The sequence below is a fragment of the Brassica napus genome, chromosome A9, assembly GCF_020379485.1.
Source record: "Brassica napus cultivar Da-Ae chromosome A9, Da-Ae, whole genome shotgun sequence".
Lineage (NCBI taxonomy): Eukaryota > Viridiplantae > Streptophyta > Magnoliopsida > Brassicales > Brassicaceae > Brassica > Brassica napus.
Window position 1 is genome coordinate 1,487,480 of NC_063442.1, and position 8,334 is coordinate 1,495,813.

An 8,334-nucleotide genomic window follows, 5' to 3' on the forward strand; every position below is an offset into this window, starting at 1 on the left:
ACAACTATGTATTAAAAAGATATTGTTATATATTTTGAATTTTTTCTCAAAATTTATGTGTTAACCCCTACATAATATTTAGTTTTTCGGTAAATGGTTAATATATTGAAGAATATAATCTTTAGTATTTTTTTTTAAAATTTATAACCACATTCTACATTTGTATTAATGTATTTTAAATTTTTTTTCATGGTACATGGGCATCGTTATAATTTTTATCAGTTAATTTAGTAAAACTTCATATGCTCCATAAATGAGTTGACAAACCCCAATAAAATTGCTAGTCTAGAGAAATAGAGACAACAAAGGTTTCAAACCTCTCTAACCATCATTATATGTTAGTTCTTGATCATTTTTTTCATTTTTTTGAAACTTTCTCAAAATTTGTGTGTTAACCCCTACAAAATATTCAGCTTTTCGGTAAATGGTTATTATACTCAAGCCTATAATCTTTAGTGCTGTTTTAAATTTTTTAACCACATTCGACATTTATATTAATGTATTCTAAACTCTTTCATGGTACATGGGCATCGTTCTTTTTTTTATCAATTAATTTAGTAAAACTTCATATACTCTATAAATCAGTGGAAACCCCCAATAAAATCGCTATTCAAGAGAAACGGAGATAACAAAGGTACCAAACCACTCATACCATCATTATATACTATTTCATGATATAACTGTGCATTAAAAAATATTGTTACATATTTTGAATTTTTCTCAAAATCTATGTGTTTAACCCCTACAAAATATTAAGTTTTTTGGTAAATGACTAATGTACTGAAGCCTATAATCTTTAGTGTTTTTTTCTTAATTTATAACCACATTCTACATTTGTATTAATGTATTCTAAATTATTTTTCATGGTACATGGGCATCGTTCAATTTTTATCAATTAATTTTGTAAAACTTGATATGCTCCCTAAATCAATGGAAACCCCCAGTAAAATCACAATTCTAGAGAAACAGAGATAATAAAGGTACCAAACCTCTCATACCATCATCATACATTAGTTCATGATACAACTATGCATTAAAAAAATATTGTTATATATTTTCATTTTTTTTCTCAAAATGTATGTGTTAACTCCTACAAAATATTCAGTTTTTCGGTAAATGGTTAATATACTGAAGCATATAATCTTTAGTGTTTTTTTTTTAATTTATAACCACATTCTAAATTTGTATTAATGTATTCTAAAATATTTTTCATGGTACATGGGCTTCGTTCTATTTTTTATCAATTAATTTAGTAAAACTTCATATGCTCCCAAAATGAGTGGACAAACCCCAATAAAATCGCTATTCTAGAGAAATGGAGACAACAAAGGTTTCAAACCTCTCTAACCATCATCATATGTTAGTTCTTGATATAAATATGCATTAATACATTTTTTCATTTTTTTTAAATTTTCTCAAAATTTGTGTGTTAACCCCAACAAAATATTCAGTTTTTCGTTAAATGGTTAATAAACTCAAGCCTATAATCTTTAATGTTTTTTTTTTAATTTATAACCACATTCTACATTTGAATTAATGTATTCTAAACTTTCTTTCATGGTACATGGACATCATTCTATTTTTATCAATTAGTTTAGTAAAACTTCAAATGCTCCATAAATCAATGGACACCCCCAGTAAAATCACTATTCTAGAGAAACAGAGATAATAAAGGTACCAAACCTCTCATACCATCATCATACATTAGTTCATGATACAACTATGCATTAAAAAAAATATTGTTATATATTTTCAATTTTTTCTCAAAATCTACGTGTTAACCCCTCTAAAATATTCAGTTTTTCGGTAAATGGTTAATATACTGAAACATATAATCTTTAGAGTTTTTTTATTTTATTTTATAACCACATTCTACATTTGTATTAATGTATTCTAAATTCTTTTTCATGGTACATGGGCATCGTTCTATTTTTTATCAATTAATTTAGTAAAACTTCATATGCTCCCTAAATGAGTGGACAAACCCCAATAAAATTGCTATTCTAGAGAAATAGAGACAACAAATGTTTCAAACCTCTCTAACCATCATCATATGTTAGTTCTTGATACAAATATGCATTAAAACATTATTTTTATTCTTTTGAAATTTTCTCAAAATTTGTGTGTTAACCCCTACAAAATATTCAGTTTTTCGGTAAAAGGTTAATATACTGAAGCATATAATCTTTAGTGTTTTTTTTTTAAATTTATAACCACATTCTATATTTGTATTAATGTATTCTAAATTCTTTTTCATGGTACATGGGCATCGTTCTATTTTTTATCAATTAATTTAGTAAAACTTCATATGCTCCCTAAATGAGTGGACAAACTCCAATAAAATTGCTATTCTAGAGAAATGGAGACAACAAAGGTTTCAAACCTCTCTAACCATCATCATATGTTAGTTCTTGATACAAATATGCATTAAAACATTATTTTTATTCTTTTGAAATTTTCTCAAAATTTGTGTGTTAACACCCCTACAAAATATTCAGTTTTTCGGTAAATGGTTAATATACTCAAGCCTATAATCTTTAGTGTTTTTTTTTTTAATTTATAACCACATTCTACATTTGTATTAATGTATTCTAAACTTTCTTTCATGGTACATGGACATCATTCTATTTTTATCAATTAGTTTAGAAAAACTTCATATGCTTCCTAAATCAATGGACACCCCTAGTAAAATCACTATTCTAGAGAAACAAAGATAACAAAGGTACCAAACCTCTCATACCATCATCATACATTAGTTCATGATACAACTATGCATTAAAAAAATATTTTTATATATTTTCATTTTTTTTCTCAAAATCTATGTGTTAACCCCTACAAAATATTCAGTTTTTTGGTAAATGGTTAATATACTGAAACATATAATCTTTAGTGTTTTTTTTTTAATTTATGACCACATTCTACATTTGTATTAATGTATTCTAAATTCTTTTTCATGGTACATGGGCATCGTTCTATTTTTTATCAATTAATTTAGTAAAACTTCATATGCTTCCTAAATGAGTGGACAAACCCTAATAAAATTGCTATTCTAGAGAAATGGAGACAATAAAGGTTTCAAACCTCTCTAACCATCATCATATGTTAGTTCTTGATACAAATATGCATTAAAACAATATTTTCATTTTTTTTGAAATTTTCTAAAAATTTGTGTGTTAACTCCCTACAAAATATTCAGTTTTTTGGTAAATGATTAATTTACTGAAGCCTATAATCTTTAGTGTTTTTTTTTAATTTATAACCACAATCTACATTTGTATTAATGTATTATAAATTCTTTTTCATGGTACATGGGCATCGTTCTATTTTTTTATCAATTAATTCAGTAAAACTTCATATGCTCCATAAATCAGTGGAAACCCCCAACAAAATCGCTATTCTAGAGAAACGAAGATAACAAAGATACCAAACCACTCATACAATCATTATATATTAGTTCTTGATACTACTATGCATTAAAAAATATTGTTATATATTTTGATTTTTTTTCTCAAAATCTATGTGTTAACCCCTACACAATATTCTGTTTTTCGGTAAATGGTTAATATACTTAAGCATATAATCTTTTGTGTTTTTTTTTTAATTTATAAGCACATTCTACATTTGTATTAATGTATTATAAATTCTTTTTCATGGTACATGAGCATCGTTCTATTTTTTATCAATTAATTTTGTAAAACTTGATATGCTCCCTAAATGAGTGGACAAACCCCAATAAAATTGTTATTCTAGAGAAATAGAGACAACAAAAGTTTCAAACCTCTCTAACCATCATCATATGTTAGTTCTTGATACAACTATGCATTAAAAAATTATTTCATTTTTTTAAAATTTTCTCAACATCTATGTGTTAACCCCTACACAATATTCAGTTTTTCGGTAAATGGTTAATTTATTGAAGCCTATCATCTTTAGTGTTTTTTTTTAATTTATAACCACAATCTACATTTATATTAATGTATTATAAGTTCTTTTTCATGGTACATGAGCATCGTTCTATATTTTTATCAATTAATTCAGTAAAACTTCATATGCTCCTTAAATGAGTGGACAAACCCCAATAAAATTGCCATTCTAGAGAAATAGAGACAAAAAAGGTTTCAAACCTCTCTAACCATCATCATATGTTAGTTCTTGATACAACTATGCATTAAAACATTATTTTCATTTTTTTGAAATTTTCTCAAAATTTGTGTGTTAACCCCTACAAAATACTCAGTTTTTCGGTAAATGGTTAATATACTGAAGCATATAATCTTTAGTGTTTTTTTAATTTTTAACCACATTTTAAATTTTTATTAATGTATTATAAATTCTTTTTCATGGTACATGGGCATCGTTTTATTTTTTATCAATTAATTTAGTAAAACTTCATATGCTACCTAAATGAGTGGACAAACCCCAATAAAATTGTTATTCTAGAGAAATGGAGACAACAAAGGTTTCAAACCTCTCTAACCATCATCATATGTTAGTTCTTGATACAACTATGCATTAAAACATTATTTTCATTTTTTTGAAATTTTCTCAAAATTTGTGTGTTATAACCCCTACAAAATATTCAGTTTTTTGGTAAATGATTAATTTACTGAAGCCTATAATCTTTAGTATTTTTTTTAATTTATATCCACAATCTACATTAATATTAATGTATTATAAATTCTTTTTCATGGTACATGAGCATCGTTCTATTTTTTTATCAATTAATTCAGTAAAACTTCATATGCTCCCTAAATGAGTGGACAAACCCCAATAAAATTGCTATTTTAGAGAAATGGACACAACAAAGGTTTCAAACCTCTCTAACCATCATCATATGTTAGTTCTTGATACAACTATGCAATAAAACATTATTTTTATTTTTTTGAAATTTTCTCAAAATTTGTGTGTTAACCCCTACAAAATATTCAGTTTTTCGGTAAATGGTTAATATACCGAAGCATATAATTTTTATTGTTTTTTTTTAATTTTTAACCACATTTTAAATTTTTATTAATGTATTATAAATTATTTTTCATGGTACATGGGCATCGTTTTATTTTTTATCAATTAATTTAGTAAAACTTCATATGCTACCTAAATAAGTGGACAAACCCCAATAAAATTACTATTCTAGGGAAATGGAGACAACAAAGGTTTCAAACCTCTCTAACCATCAACATATGTTAGTTCTTGATACAACTATGCACTAAAACATTTTTTCATTTTTTTGAGAATTTCTCAAAATATATGTGTTAACCCTTACACAATAATCAGTTTTTCGGTAAATGGTTAATGTACTGAAGACTATAATCTTTACTGTTGTTTTAAAATTTCTAACGACATTCTACATTTGTATTAATTTATTCTAAATCCTTTTTCATGGTACATGGGCATCGTTCTATTTTTTATCAATTAATTTTGTAACACTTGATATGCTTCCTAAATGAGTGGACAAACCCAATAAAATTGCTATTCTAGAGAAATGGAGACAACAAAGGTTTCAAACCTCTCTAACCATTATCATATGTTAGTTTTTGATACAACTATGCATTAAAACATTATTTTCATTTTTTTGAAATTTTCTCAAAATTTGTGTATTAACCCCAACAAAATATTCAGTTTTTTGGTAAATGGTTAATATACTGAAGCCTATAATCTTTAGTGTTTTTATTTAATTTATAACCACAATCTACATTTTTATTAATGTATTATAAATTCTTTTTCATGGTACATGGGCATCGTTCTATTTTTTATCAATTAATTCAGTAAAACTTCATATGCTCCCTAAATGTGTGGACAAACCCCAATAAAATTGTTATTCTAGAGAAATGGAGACAACAAAGATTTCAAAACTCTTTAACCATCATCATATGTTACTTCTTGATACAACTATGAATTAAAACATTATTTTCATTTTTTGAAATTTTCTCAAAATTTGTGTGTTAACCCCTACAAAATATTCAGTTTTTTGGTAAATGATTAATTTACTGAAGCCTATAATCTTAAGTATTTTTTTTAATTTATAACCACAATCTACATTTATATTAATGTATTATAAATTCTTTTTCATGGTACATGAGCATCGTTCTATTTTTTTTATCAATTAATTCAGTAAAACTTTATATGCTCCCTAAATGAGTGGACAAACCCCAATAAAATTGCTATTCTAGAGAAATGGAGACAACAAAGGTTTCAAACCTCTCTAACCATCATCATATGTTAGTTCTTGATACAACTATGCATTAAAACATTATTTTCATTTTTTTGAAATTTTCTCAAAATTTGTGTATTAACCCCAACAAAATATTCAGTTTTTTGGTAAATGGTTAATATACTGAAGCCTATAATCTTTAGTGTTTTTTTTTTAATTTATAACCACAATCTACATTTTTATTAATGTATTATAAATTCTTTTTCATGGTACATGGGCATCGTTCTATTTTTTATCAATTAATTCAGTAAAACTTCATATGCTCCCTAAATGTGTGGACAAACCCCAATAAAATTGTTATTCTAGAGTAATGGAGACAAAAAAGATTTCAAAACTCTCTAACCATCATCATATGTTAGTTCTTGTCTTCTTGATACAACTATGAATTAAAACATTATTTTCATTTTTTTGAAATTTTCTCAAAATTTGTGTGTTAACTCCTACAAAATATTCAGTTTTTCAGTAAATGGTTAATATACTGAAGCATATAATCTTTAGTGTTTTTTTTTTAATTTTTAACCACATTTTAAATTTTTATTAATGTATTATAAATTGTTTTTCATGGTACATGGGCATCGTTTTATTTTTTATCAATTAATTTAGTAAAACTTCATATGCTACCTAAATGAGTGGACAAACCCCAATAAAATTGCTATTCTAGAGAAATGGAGACAACAAAGGTTTCAAACCTCTCTAACCATCACCATATATTAGTTCTTGATACAACTATGCATTAAAACATTATTTTCATTGTTTTGAAATTTTCTCAACATCTATGTGTTAACCCCTACACAATATTCAGTTTTTCGGTAAATGGTTAATGTACTGAAGCCTATAATCTTTACTGTTTTTTTAAAATTTCTAACCATATTCTACATTTGTATTTATTTATTCTAAATTCTTTTTCATGGTACATGGGCATCGTTCTATTTTATTATCAATTAATTTAGTAGAACTTCATATGCTCTCTAAATGAGTTGACAAACCCCAATAAAATTGATATTCTAGAGAAACGGAGATAACTAAGTTGCCAAAACACTCATACAATCATTATATATTAGTTAATGATACAACTATGCATTAAAAAAATATTGTTATATATTTTGAATTTTTCTCAAAAGTTTTGTGTTAACCCCTACAAAATATTTAGTTTTTTGGAAAATGGTTAATGTACTGAAGCCTATAATCTTTAGTGTTTTTTTTTTTAATTTATAACCACAATCTACATTTGTATTAATGTATTATAAATTATTTTTCATGGTACATGGGCATCGTTCTATTTTTTATCAATTAATTCAGTCAAACTTCATATGCTCCCTAAATGAGTGGACAAACCCCAATAAAATTGCTATTCTAGAGAAATGGAGACTACAAAGATTTCAAACCTCTCTAACCATCATCATATGTTAGTTCTTAATACAACTATGCATTAAAACATTATTTTCATTTTTTTCAAATTTTCTCAAAATTTGTGTGCTAACCCCTACAAAATATTCAGTTTTTTTGGTAAATGGTTAATATACTGAAGCATAAAATCTTTAGTGTTTTTATTTTAATTTTTAACCACATTCTAAATTTTTATTAATGTATCATAAATTCTTTTTCATGGTACATGGGCATCGTTTTATTTTTTATCAATTAATTTAGTAAAACTTCATATGCTACCTAAATGAGTGCGCAAACCCCAATAAAATTGCTATTCTAGAGAAATGGAGACAACAAAGTTTTCAAACCTCTCTAACCATCACCATATGTTAGTTCTTGATACAACTATGCATTAAAACATTTTTTCATTTTTTTGAAATTTTCTCAAAATCTATGTGTTAACCCCTACACAATATTCAGTTTTTCGGTAAATGGTTAATGTACAGAAACCTATAATCTTAACTGTTGTTTTAAAATTTCTAACAATATTCTATATTTGTATTAATTTATTCTAAATTAGTTTTCATGGTACATGGGCATCGTTCTATTTTTTTATCAATTAATTTAGTAGAACTTCATATGCTCCCTAAATGAGTTGACAAACCCAATAAAATTGATATTCTAGAGAAACGGAGATAACTGAGGTGCCAAACCACTCATACAGTCATTATATATTAGTTCATGCTACAACTATGCAT